We start from the raw sequence: 15,604 nt of genomic DNA, 5'->3' as shown, positions 1-15,604 counted from the left end.
CTGCTTACAAATCAATGACTGTCCATTTAGACATTAATATAGATGTAGTATGCTACAACAAAGTATGCTTAAAAAATAAGTCATTCATCTCTGGTAACCCCCATCAAAAAATACAGTATTGTGATGAATATTTTCACACTTTGAGCAGCCTCTCCAGAACTAGTCTGAAGGACACACCCTGCCATTCAAAATGGGATGTAGGCTGCTTTTTCTCTCACCTATGAGAGCATTCTTTTGGATATTTTCTTTCGGCATTTACCCCAAATGCTTACTCAGAAGGTATCTTACATGTTGTTTTGCTCCCTTTGATGCAACTGACCAACAGGGAAAAAAGGACAAGAAGCAGCTTCTTATTGATCGCAAGCAATTATTCTGGGACCTGTTGTCTGAACATCTGAAGAAAGAAAACTTTTCTGTAAAGAAGTACAGTGGAATTGGGAATGCATGTGTCCTGCTGAAATCCTATCCTTGCTCTACCAAGAAAATGAGACCATTGAAAAAATCTAGTACCACATGGCTAAGATTTCTCCCACCCTTTAAAATTTTTGAAATAATTATTTTGGAATAATTAATTGCTATTAATGGACATTTGATTTTGTAAAAGTACTAAAATTATAGTTCTAATTCAGATTAGCAGTCCCAAGCCTTACCCCCTGCCCCTTTTCCCATTCCCTTAGCAGCCCCTTTCAGGATATTATAACTAGTCACTAAAACAATGTTTTAATGACTAAATTGTGCTCTACTTGGCATCAAATTTCAGGCAGCTTTTAATTAAAAAAAATTCTGTATGTAACTTATAGTTTCCCCAAGCAACTCTTAGCATATGTGACCAGGACTTACTCACCAGATCAACATAGGTCTTGCTGTCCTTGGCAGCAATCTGTGGGCTATATTTTTACATGGATAAACTGTTCTTGTACAGTTTCTTCAGTTCACCAACATGAACAATCTTTGCTCTATGTGATCTTCAGCAAAGGTATAGCAGTTAGGGATTTAATATATTATGTTTTTTTGTAGCAATATATGTCCAAATCTTTGAAACCAGTCAAGAGGGTTTTTATTTAAATTCATTATTTTTCTATATGCTAAGAAAAATGTTCAATGAGGACTTGAGGACTTCATATATCCTTTTTTTTTTTTTTCTTTTTTTTTCTTTTTTTTTTTTTTTCTTCCCTGTAGCTAGCTGAGCAGTAAAGCAGAACTGCAGGAAGATGGCTCCCCTTACTAAACATACATAGGGAGAACAAGAGTCATCTAATTTAGTGCCCTGGTGATTCTAAGTTTTCAAATGTCATAAGCAGTGCTTGAATACTTCTCAAATCAAAGAGGTATTTTAAACTCCTGGAGCCCATTTAGATTACAGACTACCTGACACATTGTGGTGGTAGATTTCTTTGATGGGTTCCTTTACTCCAAGATTAGGGCTTCCAAACTTTAGCCAGGGCTTGCACCTAAAAGCCAGTCTGAAATTGAAAGGTGTATCTCAGTCCTACTCTCTGGCACATCCTGGTGACTGATGTATTTTCCTTTTGCTCTTTGAACACAATGAGACTATTGTAAGTTTTCATTTTGTATTCATTCACCTTTATACACGGGTGTCCAGCATTAAAGGGCCATTCTGTTAAACTGCCAACATTTCATCTTTTAAATGCAAGCTCTTGCTTGCAGACTGCCTTGCTTCTATGCTATGTAGGATCAAACTACTTGGCAGGGTAACAAATTTGATTTGCATTAGGAAGGGATATTAGGCATATAGGATTTCACAGTTCATTTTATATCCTAATCATCAGAAGCCTCTATTTGGGGTCTGAACCAGAGGGATTTGCTGCTCTCAAAATCAGTGTATCCAATATCAAAATATTTCAGAAAGTTCATTTTATTTCATCTCTCCAAAGTCAGTTAATGAAAGGTGCAATTCTAGTGAAGAGCTCTTGGGCACAAACCTCTGTAAGCCCTCTTTAGTTTCATTAAGAGTGAATAATGTAATATTAGATGGTGACATTTAAGGGTCACTGCACTCCTATACGTTGCAACTGAATGGATACCCATTAAAAATATTATAAGACTAATCCCGCAAAGGGTGAATCAGAAGCTGAGGATGCCCAGTACTCCTTAGGGGCTACAGATCTCTAACGATCCAGCTCTTCTATTCTGGTGCTGATGCTAACCTTGGTGTTGTTACAGCTCCTTGTTCCTGGATCACAGGGAGCTTCAGAGGGAGATACCATGCCTTCATGGAGGCACCTGAACCCATACTAATTTCCACTGAAGAAAAAAAGGTTACTGAAGAGAAAAAAGAAAAGTCACTCAAATGAAGTGAGGAAATGTCCTCTTTTTCCCTTGTTGGGGGGGTTCAGAAGGGAGGTGGTTTGTAAACTCTGTGAGACAGAACTGCTGGCATTTTTCCTCACGGTTACAAAAGGCTAGGGAAAAAACGAGCAAAGAGTTACTTGGATGAGATTAGTCTGTCATGGTAACAGTGTTTATTTTACTGACCTAAATCTTAATTCTTCCACCTCTTCTCTCTACAGCTGTGGACCATTATTGGCATCTCTTTCTTTGTTAATACTATTCCAAAGTCAAATAGCTTTAATGTCATTAATTTTTGCAACTGGGTGTATCTAAGCCAGAGATGCTGTACTACTGGCAGATGACAGTTTGGTCTTCAGTTGCAATGCACACAACTCGGCTCAGTGAAAGCTTTAACTGCTGCACCTCCTCATAGGATCTGAGGTGCTGAAGATTTTAAGATGGTGCAGAGGATGACAGTTACATTGCCTCAGGCCCACTCTTCTACCCATATTATTGTTTTTCCTCAGTGGTTGTTGAACCCATTCAGTCCTTGGAGTCCTTGAACATCCCACTTAAAGAAATGTAGAAGTCACTGGAAAGCATGCTCTATTTTCACAAAAAAAAAAAAAAAAAATGCAAGAGCTTCAATCATATGTGCTGGTGGTCTGCTCATCTATTACTCACTGAGAGCAGGACTTGGTATTTCAGGGTGCTCAGGCTGACTGTGGCCACAGGCCTCTTGCTTGTTCCTAGTGTTCAGACCTCTCCACTTGGACCTGTGAAACTGAACCTCTGGGCACAATGATTACTTTCCTGTTAGACCATGCAAGACCACACAACCAGCAAGGAGGATCTTTAAGTTGGACATTGACCTGAAAGTAAAGTGAAGCCATGAACAAGTCTCTTCAATGTTCAGTTTTTCTGTCTGTGCTGATTTCCTTCTGAATGCTGAAGACCGTGACTGAGAAATGAACAAAGCATGAGACCTAAGTATCACCCTCAATAAAATCCTAACTCAGAAGGAAATCATTAAGATTTAGCCAATATCCATATTTTGGCACATGCCTATGGAAAATTATTTGCATTTTAATTATAATAAGCATGATTTGTGCTTTAAAATGACATAATAATAAAATTTGATTGTTATGACTCATTCAGTTGTTAAATCACAATCCAGTTGTGATTAATTTTAACCACGCACAAGTCTTGAAATGGCTATTTAATAGGACAGGATAGTATTAATATCAAATAATGAATATGCTTTAAACAGCAAGCTACAGAAGTTTTCATGTTTTATTATCATAGTTAGTTCCAAAGAACATGGTGTAGTAGAAAATGTTTGTCTGCTTTTATATATAAATTTTTGATAGTTCTCAGATAGTTTGTTATACCTTTGGCATAGTTAAAGTCTCTAAACTGCTCTAGACATTTTGGTGTGTGTGTATGGGCAGATGAAGAGAAATGAATCCACAAATCCAAAATGAACCCATCTACCAGTTTCCAAATGATACTTTTTCTGGAAGCCACAGTGCTTTGGGGCCCCTTAGCATCTACAGTAACATTTGATAAGCTCCAATTTTTAAAAGAAATATCTGCACATCTTGCTTCAAAGCACATTTTAGCACAAGAGTCAGAAGTCACAGCTAAAAATCCAGTCTCTAACCATGAGCTTACAGTTCTATAATACTGCTTATATGTGGCTGCAGTAGAATACATCAGACTCCTGGTCTTCATCAATACCTTTTCCTTGACACTCTCAGTTCAATCCCCTCCTCTTACAAGAATGTAAGTTGCAGCAAAGACCTGTTCAGGCAGAATGTTACCCCTTCCAGTCATTCCTAGCCTCTGAGACTGCACCAGTGGAATAAACTGAAGACAGATACTGCATATGTAGACAGCAAACCAAGAAGCTCCATGAGCAGCCTAGAAGACTGCCCACACCAACCCAGAAGCATGTCTATATCTACTATACCACACTGACCTATTGTTAAATCTAGAAGAGAGTAGCAGAGAATGGTATGAAATACCATCCATCAAGACACATAGAAGAGTTTCTATATTTCATTTCCACAGCCTGTGTTCAACAAATTTTCCCAGATTTCAACCAGTACTTGTAATGAGTTAGTGACAACTGGCAGAGGAAGCGCATATCAGCCACAGTCCTATCAAGGATTTTGGGTATGTGTGCACATGTAAGAAATCCTTTTAATGTGTGGACAAGTACTAACACACTGGAAGTGCAGTCTATGCCTCCTTGGTTTGCTGGGTAAGAGAGGGGAAATGTCTTTTTCTGCTGCTGCAGCCATACAGAAGCAGTAGAATCCTCTTTGTCAGAGAACTTGCCATTTCCTTCTTGAATCCTCATCCCTGTTCCTCAGTAAATCTTATAGTACAAGGAGCATTTCCACAGGACTCTGCAGGGTAGCAGTAGCAGAGCTTATATATTATAGAATGAAAGACTGGAATGGAGAGCCATTGGACCAACCAAGATGACTCTCTGCAGCCCATGGACTTCAAGACTCTTACCGAGCCCTTTTGCAAACTACATACAGAAGAGTTTGCACAGAGCTGGTATCCTCATAAGTTCAAACATATATCTAAACAGAGAAAACATTCATCTTTTTGTTGTTGTTGTTGCAGATACCCAATTAGATATGCCATGTTCTTTCAACTGCTTGATTGCAATTTGGCAGAAGTTTCTGAGCAATTTGCAAATTTAATAGTCGTGTGTATCAAAAAAGTGCCTGCAGTGAAGCAGACTCAAAGAATATGCATATTGTCTGCTTAGGTCTAAAATTAATAACTTCTGTTAGCATAAATAAGGAAAAGAAGTAGTATGTCATCACTATGCTTTTCTTTAGACTAATTTGTGTGATGTCTGCTCTACAACATGCTATACAAACATTCTTTCCCCAATATTATACTCAAATTTAGGATGAAAATAACATGAGAAAATATAACCTACTACTCTTGATTAAAATGCTTTTCAGGGAAAAGTCAATATATTTAAGGTAATAAAGAAACACTATAGAAAGTATATATATATATATAAATATATAATTATATATATATAAATATATATATATAAATATATACATCTCTCTATATAGATTTATATAGATTTATATACAATATATTATATAGAAACACTATAGAATTTTTTACCTCAAGCATTTCACATGCTCTCTTCTGAAGTCCTGAGGATTTGAGAATAGTCTGGATTAATTCACAGATAGGATTTAGTGCAGAAACTACTCACTTAAGTTGAAACACTGCATATGTATGATGTATATATATGATGTATATGAAGCAGCCTGCAAAGTCTTAGGCGTTAGTTGGTAACAGACACCAACCAGTGGCTTGCAGGCTGAGACAAGAGATGGACTTATGTGTCAGTAGCAAGGACATCTAAACTGGTGCTGTGGTATTTACTGGTGCAGGAGTGGTCCTTGCAAGCCACACACCTCCAAGGCAGGCCACTGCCTGTGAAACTAGAAGGTGGCTGAGTAGGGAGGAGATTCTGCTTCAGGGAATGACAGATCCCAGGGCATCATGTGTGCCAGGGACCATTCCCCAGAGACAATGTGGTTGTGGGCAGCCTTTTCTGGGAAATAAGAGCCTTTGTGTGTGTGGATATGCTGACCACCTGCCTGTTTTACATTCTAATTTAGGCAAAGGCAAAGATGGCCAGTGAGCCCACTGCTCCCAGATGTTGCTGAGCAGGTTTGCTAAGGGCTATGCATGTCCTTTTTATCCCAAATCTTTCCAGACTCTTTAGGAGCTAGAGAGGGAAGGGAGTTACTGGGGCGGGGGGGAAGAAACAACTGATGTGGTGAGATTGTGTATCACCAATCAACTTGGAATAAGGATAAAACTTCAAAAGGACAAAAAAATTCCCTACTCAGGCTGTATCAAAATCTCTAGGTCACAGTCCTCTTGGCTCCCAAATTAGTCAACTGCATTATGGATCATGAGCCACAGTGAAAATATTTAATGGGAGATGATTGCAAAATGGTGCCTTGAAGCTTAAAGATTATTCCGTGACAGAGTCAATGATCACAGGGACTTTGCTGAACCATTTCTAAGTGTCTACTGCAGGAAGAAATAAGTCCCAAAGCACGGTTAGGAAGTTAGCCAAACAGCGTGAACCAAAATGTCTGAACTTTCTTATATTTTCTAAGACCCCCAAAATTAAGAGTTGTTAATTCAGCTGTTCAGCTATTGGTACTGAACTATTCCATTTTGATGAAATCAAATGAGGGGAGATGATAAACTACATCTTTGAGAAGGGACATTTGCTTCAGCAGCAGCTTGATGAGTGAGGGAAATTCACAAGGGAAAATTGTATATGTCACGCAGCACTCTCCATATGTCTTCAGAGAACCTTGTTGTACACCATTTCCTCAGAAAGCCCTTCAAAACACTACAGGTATCCTTACAGGATAATTAGACAGCTCTGTCTGTGGTAGAAGACTGAAGTTTTAGTTTCCATAAATGACTATTTCCTGGAACCACTGGCAGGCTAATCCATGAGAGGAGAAGTGATTTTTTATATTTATGCCTAAACAATGCACAGGACCTGCTTCAAAATAAAGGACCACTTTAAGAATGATCATAAAGCACTTAAAATCAACATTCCTACAGGAGCAAACAGCCAAAATTGTAACTTCAGAAAGGGGAAGTACATAAAAATGAGAAATCTTGTTAAAGTGGAATTTAAAAGGAGCAACCAAAAGAATAAAAATTTGCAGATACCATGTTTACATACACTATTAAAGTCTCAGAGTAATTGCACATTATGTATCCAAAGAAACCTCAGAAACCAGGCCTTAAAGGACCACACAAAAAAGGCAGCATAACTGTACAGTACTGTAAGGACAGCTAATTGGGGTAGAAAGAAATCCTTCAAATTGTGGAGCTTATGTGGATCAGTGAGGAAAATAGAAGAGAACATAAACTTTAGCAAGTTAAATGGTAACTCATAATAAAACAGACCAAAAAGATTGTAAGGAACAACACACCAAAGATATAAAAAAAACAGTAATAATTTTTTTTTTTTTTTGAACATGTTAGTGTTAGATGCAGAAATTCTGCCAGAGAATTTGTAGGGTTGATAGATGGTCACGGTGTAATAAGACTGCCTATGAAAGACAAATAAAAAGTAATATGGATGGGGGAAGGAATCCTAAATGCTCTTACTCACTTTTGAGCTCTAGATTAGCTATTACCACTCAAAAAGGGTCCTGGTAGTCCTTGTGGGTAGTTCAATGAAAATGAAAACATCAACTCAGTGCTTAGCAGCAGTAGTGAAATGAGTAGAATCTTTGCAATTATAGAGAAAGGAATAGAAAACAAAGTAGAAAATGCTGAATACAAATCCATAAAAAAGCCTAAATCTTCACTCCTAAATGCTATGTTTCTCCAGTGTGGGGGAGAGCTGCCTGTGTGAGCATGAAATCTAAGGTCCTTCTTCCCATGACATGTTTTAAGGGAAGATCTGGGAAAGCAAAAATATTTCCACTACACTTAAAAAAAATAAAATAATAATAATAAAAAAGAATGTACAACACACAGTTAACCTGTGGAACATTTTTCCACACGATACTGAAGAACTGAAAGTGGGATTGCATGTCAGTGGCATATATTAGATTTTTTTTTGTTTGTTTAAAAATTGTTGCTTGTGCAGTAAAATCTGTTAAATAATGGTTTCACCAGGAGAAGTTAATCTTTGGTACCTTTTTTTCCTGCTTGGGTGCTTTGAACCCATGTCTGGATTAATTACTGTTTATACTAGCAAAGTGAAAAAAAAGTCAATGGAAGGAGGCATTGAATCCCAGAACAACTTCTTCCCTAGTGCTTGAGAAACCTCTCTACAACATGTGTTCAAAGCACCAGAGAAAAGCCTTAAATTTTCAATCTACTTCTTCTTGGGTGAAATGATTACATGGTTCAGTATTCCAGATGCCTATTTGAAAGAATCTTTCAGGTGAGAATAATTTATATTCAGTACTGCAAATATTTAAGATGCTTAGGGATGGGAGAGGTGTCAAAATACTAAGTGCTATCAAGACTTGGATCATTCTGGGCCAACCTTTCTGTGGTAGAGGAGGTCTCATTTTGGAAATACAGGCATCTGCAGATCCATGGACGTTGAGGACTTAGGTGCCCACAATGGCAATAGGATCCCAAAGTTGTTTCATTGATTTATTATTTATTACTCTATTTTTTACCCGCTTCCATCAGGTGAAGTGAAGATACTCTTTATGGGACCACCATTTTTGTGCAAATGAAACTGGCAGGACCCAGCTGCTTTCAGCAGACTCATTTTGAACCTGTTCTCTTGATGACTTTCCTCTGTGCTCATGGATCTTGAATAGCATACTCCATACTTAAATTTTTATTCTTTTTATTTATTTAATTTCTGACTGTATCCAAAAGAAGCTACAAAAGAATTAAAGTATCAGTGGGAGACAGATCTTTTTGGAAAACAGTGTAAGACTCAAAGGAATGACTGTTACAACAGAAGCATTTACATCTTTAGTTTCTCTTCCAAGTTCAAAAGAAAATTTCCAAACCCTGCTTCTCTTCTGAACACATAAGAAAACATCAAAAAAAATCTTTTTTACACAAATCTGTGCATGACTTTTTCCTAGGGAAAGAAAGATGGTAAGAATCACACATGACACATTGATTTAATTGATTGCTATTGGATAGCAATCTGATGCTGGTAGTGAAAGGTGTGTCAGAAGAGCAAGAAAAGAAGACATCAGCTTTTGCTTTAACATTTTGCCTTTGAAGGAAGACCAAAAGTAAGTCAGGAAGTTCAGATGAAGAGGTCTTCTTTTGGTTCATGCCTTAGACTTCCTTTTGAAAGCAATAATTTATTTGCTTCCAAGAACTGACCTTTGGGACAGTTTTCTTGTTGCAAGTTGCAGTTTCTTTTCCTCATTTTTTTTCTTGTCCATGAGTCAGCCAACAATATTATCACCTCTGAAATATGGAAATCTTTGTCATAAGGAGGTGGTTATTGCATAAATGTACTGTAATAGGTTAGAATCTCAGCTGGTGTGAGTTGCTGTAGCTCCATAAAAACTTTGCCAATTTACACTAGCAAAGAATATGTGTCTGTTGCTCTAGTTGCCAGAATTCATGCTTTCTTCAGTAGAAATACATGTTCCCATTAAAATCCCTCAGTTGGTTTCTGCTGGACAAGCAGAAGCTCTGTTTCTCTGCTCCAATATCTAATTGCCATCTGGAACCAGTAGCAACCACATAAGAATGTTAAACTGTGATACTGACAAGGCTGCCTCTGCTTGGGTTTGATACACCACTGTTACCCACATCTGTCCTTCAACTTCAAAGAGTTGAGTGGAATTCTCCATGCTGAATTCAGTGCCCTGTTATTGCCTAATCTTTACAACTACAATTCTTTCTGCTACTCCTAAACACTTTCTGTGTTTTGACAGAAGAATAGGCTGCAAAGGAGGAAAAAGAATATTCTGTGTCCTCCATGCAAGACTAACCTTTCCATCCTCCATTTACAAACCTAAAGTAAAAGCTGCCTGCATCAGATTTCTGACCTCCTGCGCACATCTCACCAGTCAGTCATCCTCACTCTGTTTTTTCATTTTCCTGTGAGCTACCATTTTTCTGCATTCACATTTAGATTCTTCCACTCTCAATTATGACTAATTCCACATATTTCTTTGTGATAAACACAAGAAACATTAGTAAATTTTAACTTCTGAAAGTAGCATTAGGATGCGTTAGCTTTGCCTATTGAATAGGGCAGGACAGAAAAATTTCCCCCGTCTTCATTTTGTCATTTCTATTAAAAGTTTTGCCCACATGGTTGTCTGAGGAAGATACCTAGACTGTAAAGATTTCAATGTGACATTCACTCTTTATAAACCATTCAAACTCTTTCATAAACAACAATGATACATAGCATCTTTTTCAAAAAGTAAACAATTTAACTTTATTCAGTGACATAGTTTGAATGATACGGCACAAAGGCCCTCTATAAATCTGCCCACTGTTGCTCGTTCCATGAACCACCATTTCCTTGCTATGTAAAGTGCATATCTCATAAGCACATGGAAGCCACAGCATCTGCAATGCCAGCATAAAAATTTAACATGTCCCATAAGCAAGTGTGGTTATTATATCAGGCAGTAAAGATAAAATCCTAAATTCTCCTGACTTTTTGAGACAGAATATCTCAGGATTGGGGCAAAAAGTAAATACAACATATAGATATTAGTGTGAAATATTTGTATTATCAGTCCTTAGGTATTATGTGGTGCTAGGTATTTTCAAAAAAGTTACAGATTAAGACAAGAAGTAAAGATTTTGGAAGCAGTAAAAGCAAATTTTATTTTATTTTATTTTATTTTATTTTATTTTATTTTATTTTATTTTATTTTATTTTATTTTATTTTATTTTATTTTATTTTATTTTATTTTATTTTATTTTATTTTTTAATTACAAATAAAGCTGTCCTCATAGAGAGCAGAGAACAGGCAATGATTTAAAGACTCATGGTGTGAGATGTCACCATCCTCAACAGATGTGAAAGAAGCTGAGAAAGAATATTCCACTCACTGAACATGGGAATAAATGAATGAACTGCAGTAGTTTTCTAAGAAGGGAATAATATATATGTCAATCCTTCAAATGCCAAGAAGTTAATGTGACAAGAACTAACAGCAAAATGGAAGCAGTACTGTAAAACTAGTTACCTCACTAAGTTTTCCCATCACTGTTTTCCATGTTTATTATGTAGCAACAGCTAATTAGTGCTGTGCATGTCACATGTGAGACTTACACCACTTGGACAAACCGCTCTGGAGTATATCTGAGAGGTCTGACCCATAACCTGAAAAGTTTGCATGAAATTAATTACATGATTATTCTGTTCTTTGTTAGACTTATGTAAATCCTAGCAAGGGCCTGATCCTGCACTACAAAAGCTAGCAGAACAAGTCCATACTGTCTATTCAAGCTATTACGTTTTACAACCAGAAGTTGCTGCAAGGTCACAGATGTGCTTCCCATAGCACAAGAGACATTAAAACAGAGTAGAGCCAGTACAGTGAGTACTCCACCAGGTCTCTTCTCTTCCTGCCATGGGAGCACTAGGAACAGGAGGAATGTGAGAAGGCACAAGCAAAAATGAAACCTCCCAAAATTCAGTATGTCTTGAGTTCAGCCCTGTTACCCCAACCACCTACTGCACAGAAACTTTGACAGGTTGTAATGACATCCCCAAACCAACCCTAAGTGAAGTGAATAGATTTCCTGATGTGCCAGTGACTCTCTTTAAAATAGTCTTGCTTACTTGGTTAAGAAAGGAGTCAGTAATTCCAGCCAAGCCTCCTACTCAGCGAACTGAATCAACAAATTGTAAGAGTCTGTTAGATCCAATCTAAGTTGGTTACACATCTTTTTTCTTCCACTGTTATTTTGTATGTGTATTTTAAGAAGATATTTTACCTCTTTGTATACTGTTTACTTTCAGCCTATTAATATGAATACAATATAATCCTGTCTTCCCTAAGACCATGAGAAGAATAACATAGAACATACCCAGGGAAATATTAAAGAAATATGCTTTCTACATGGGTGTTTTATTTGGGTTTTATTTGCACATATTCAGTATAATTATAGTTTAAATAGGCTATTTTCCATACCCACATAGGCAGTATTTTCCACATAAAGGTTCACATTGGCTTTAGACCCACCCACAAGCTATTTACTTGCATGGTATACTTATAACGATCGAACTTGTAGCTACTTCAGCCAAACCTAAATATTTTCACTTCTGCTTCTTTTGCAAGCCATTTTCTCCTGAATAAGTTGTTTCAAGTTTATACAATCACTTTTATGAAGTTTATGGTGCAACAGGTTTGCTCCTTCACTCAGATATTGACTGTAGCTTCGAATTCAAGTACAGGTTTCAAGCACTCAAAACATTAGAAAAGTTTACAGAAAGGTTTTACATTGGCTGTTTTCCAAAGTATGGACTATTTGCTGAAGCTGGATTTCACTTTCAATTTATTTATTTATTTATTTATTTATGTATTTATTTATTTTCTTTTTCACCCCAAAGTTCAGCAGAATTTTAGTTATACAAATTTTCATTTAAGTAGTCGGACATCATTTTGTTTCTAATCGTCAGACAGGGTTTGAAAGTCATCTTCAAATATGAGAACAGGCAAAATATTAAGCAACACAAGACAGAAACCCATTTCCCACTTATTTTGGACCCCTCACACTAAACACTTTTTCAAGCTATTCCTAATGGAACAATTGTAAACATACTCTTCTCTTCTTCAGATGGAAAATATTTTAAACTGCAAAACAGCACAGAGTGAGTGAGGACATCTATGCAATGGGCAGATTCCCAAAGAAATGTCATCTGCATGTATGCCCCACAATCTCAGGGAAATGTCTTCCCAGGCTTGAGAAACTTTTTGGTTTGGAGGCAACCCCCCGATGTTATGAGCATCTTCAAAGTGGAGCATCAGTGTAAAATGAGCATTTTCTCAAAGGAACACCTCCTAAGAACAGGAAGTTTTTCTAGGTAGGGATATTCCCAAACAATATAAAAATCTTCAAAGCAGAAACACCATGTGATATGAACTCTAGAGAAAAAGGAGGCGATATACACATACATGCACACAATGTGAAAGCTTTCAGGAAAAACATGCTGTCCTAAGTAATGTGAAGGGTTTTGTTTTGAAGAAGCCACCCCCTGCTGTGGCAGTAAGTATGCATGTATGATTACTAAGATGTCTAATTAAATTATCCTTATCTGAATGCCATCTGAACTTAACAAAGCAGATAATAAGTTCCAGAAACAGATACCATGTGGGGGGCCAAATTATTTTACTTCCAAAAATTGGAGCTTGAAATTAGAGATGTGTAGGTAATAGAGAACATGATTTTGCTCTACCCCCACTGTCTGCACCTGAACTGTTCTTTCCATCAGACAAATCATGGAGCTAAAGTGAAGCTAAATGCCTGCAGGATCACTTCACTTCTATGAAGAAACTGCAAAATACCTTCTAACTCAACTTAAATAAGTGGATTTCCTCCAGATTTATACATGGACAAGTGTGAGTAGTATTGTCTTATATTCCTGCAGTGATTAAACATCAATTGCAAAGAATTGGAATATGATCAACTCCTGATTATTTTTCAGAGACTTATCCAGGCTGCAGATTAACTGCAATATAGCCTCTATAGTTTCACTGAAGTATAGACTGAAGATTGACCTGTTGAGACCTGGAGCCTCAAGGTAACTGTGCAGAAACCATCAAGTTTTTCACAAAATACTCCTGGATCTCAAGGGTCTGAAGAATACTGTGCTTTCTACATTTCTGAATACTTTCAGCACATGACTGTGTTAATTTAACCCATCACTGCCTCTGCTGGATCAAAACCTGAATTCCAGGCATGTGGGTGTCCTCAAGTTCCTCGTAAGGGGGTGTCGAGAGGCAGGAGACCTTTTCTCCATTAACACTAGTGACAGGACCCTCAGGAACGGGGTTAAGCTGAGGCAGGGGAAATTTAGGCTGGACGTCAGGAGGGGGTTCTTCACAGAGAGGGTGGTTGCACACTGGAACAGGCTCCCCAGGGAAGTGGTCACTGCACCGAGCCTGTCTGAATTTAAGAAGAGATTGGACTGTGCACTTAGGCACATGGTCTGAACTTTTGGTTAGACCTGTGCGGTGTCAAGAGTTGGACTTGATGATCCTTAAGGGTCCCTTCCAACTCAGGATATTCTATGATTCTATGATTCTAAGTTATTCAAATATTTATAGTTATCTTAATTTCCTTATTGTGTACTCTCAGTAAGTACATTAGTCTGTAACGAGTTACTGAAAATATATCTCTGTTACCTCAGTGTACATTTGGATTTGGCAAAATAATGCAAGGCAACATATTTTTCAGTGCATTGTGACAGCTATAATCAATACTAGACACATTATGGAATGTCAGGGAAACAAGTTCATCGTACCTATAGAAATTATCTACTGACTGATTCAATGTGAAATTTGCTGATTCAGGGAGTTTTAAGTTGGCTTGGTTAATATCAGAATGTAAGAATAAGGATCAGATGTCAGCCTATCAATTAGCCTGAAATTTCAGAACTGGAGCTGAGTGTCTGGAGGACCTTCCAAGGGACAAGCACAGCTCATGAAAGCATCAGGGCCATAAGGATTGAGCCCATGCAGAAAAACAATCCCCTGACCCAGTCAATGGACCCTGTCAAAACAGCTGTACACTTCCTGTACCACAACATGGTACAAGTAAGCTAAGCACTTCTGACTTCATGCCTACATGTATATCAGTAGCTGAACAACTCTGTGAAGACCTCACTAGTCTTAGAAAATCTGTGCAGAAGCTTCTGCACTTACCAGACTTACCAGATCAAAGCTGGGTCAAGAAAATTTCTCAAGCTTCACACACATTATGGACAGCAACATTGATATATCATTGGAGAAAAAAACAGAGCTAATATTTTATGTTATTTGTGTATAAAATACTTTTTATATATTTGCATATGTAATATAATATGACATAAGTTGCATATAATATATATAATATCATAGTATTGATAGTTTATATATTATTATATAAACAATAAAAAAGTATCAGTAATTTGCTCCTGAACCAGCAATTAACACTTTCTCCATTACTATGTTGCAATAGTAAATTTAAATGAATAATGCTATAAGACAGAAATAATACCATTCAAGTTTAAGCAGTGTGAAGGTGTTATTATGCTGAGAGCAAGGAGCAATATACCTCAGGAAACCAATTTTCTATGTAACTTAATTTTGTCTGTGAAGGCTAGTATAACAACTCACATAAAGTACATTGCTGCCTTGTAACTCTAATAATGCTGTGGAAGGTTATAAAGAATAGATTTAGCCTGAAGAAATTTCTATGGTGAAGGTGAAGTCCTAAGAAACCAAGTTTTACTTCCTTTTGCTGCAGGCACAACCACAGTGAAAAGTCTTGGTCAAGAACGGTTCATCATTTCTTACAGGTTTCCTTTGTAATATCGCCAAAGTCAGCTTCAAAGATTTCATAGAAATTATGGTCGGAAGAGACTTTCAGATCATTCAGTCGAACTTCCTGGTACACCAATAGCCAGGGAGCAGTAACTAAATTCCACATAACCACCTAAAGGATTTGGATGCAGCAAGTGCTTCAGAAGTCCAGAAGACTAGAAATATTCAATATTAAAACAATGTAAATATTAGAACAACTGCAGACAGATGCTTTTAGGCCAGAGTT

This window comes from Aythya marila, assembly GCF_965140915.1.
Source record: "Aythya marila genome assembly, chromosome: 3".
Classification (NCBI taxonomy): domain Eukaryota; kingdom Metazoa; phylum Chordata; class Aves; order Anseriformes; family Anatidae; genus Aythya; species Aythya marila.
Note: the sequence above shows the minus strand (reverse complement) of the source record.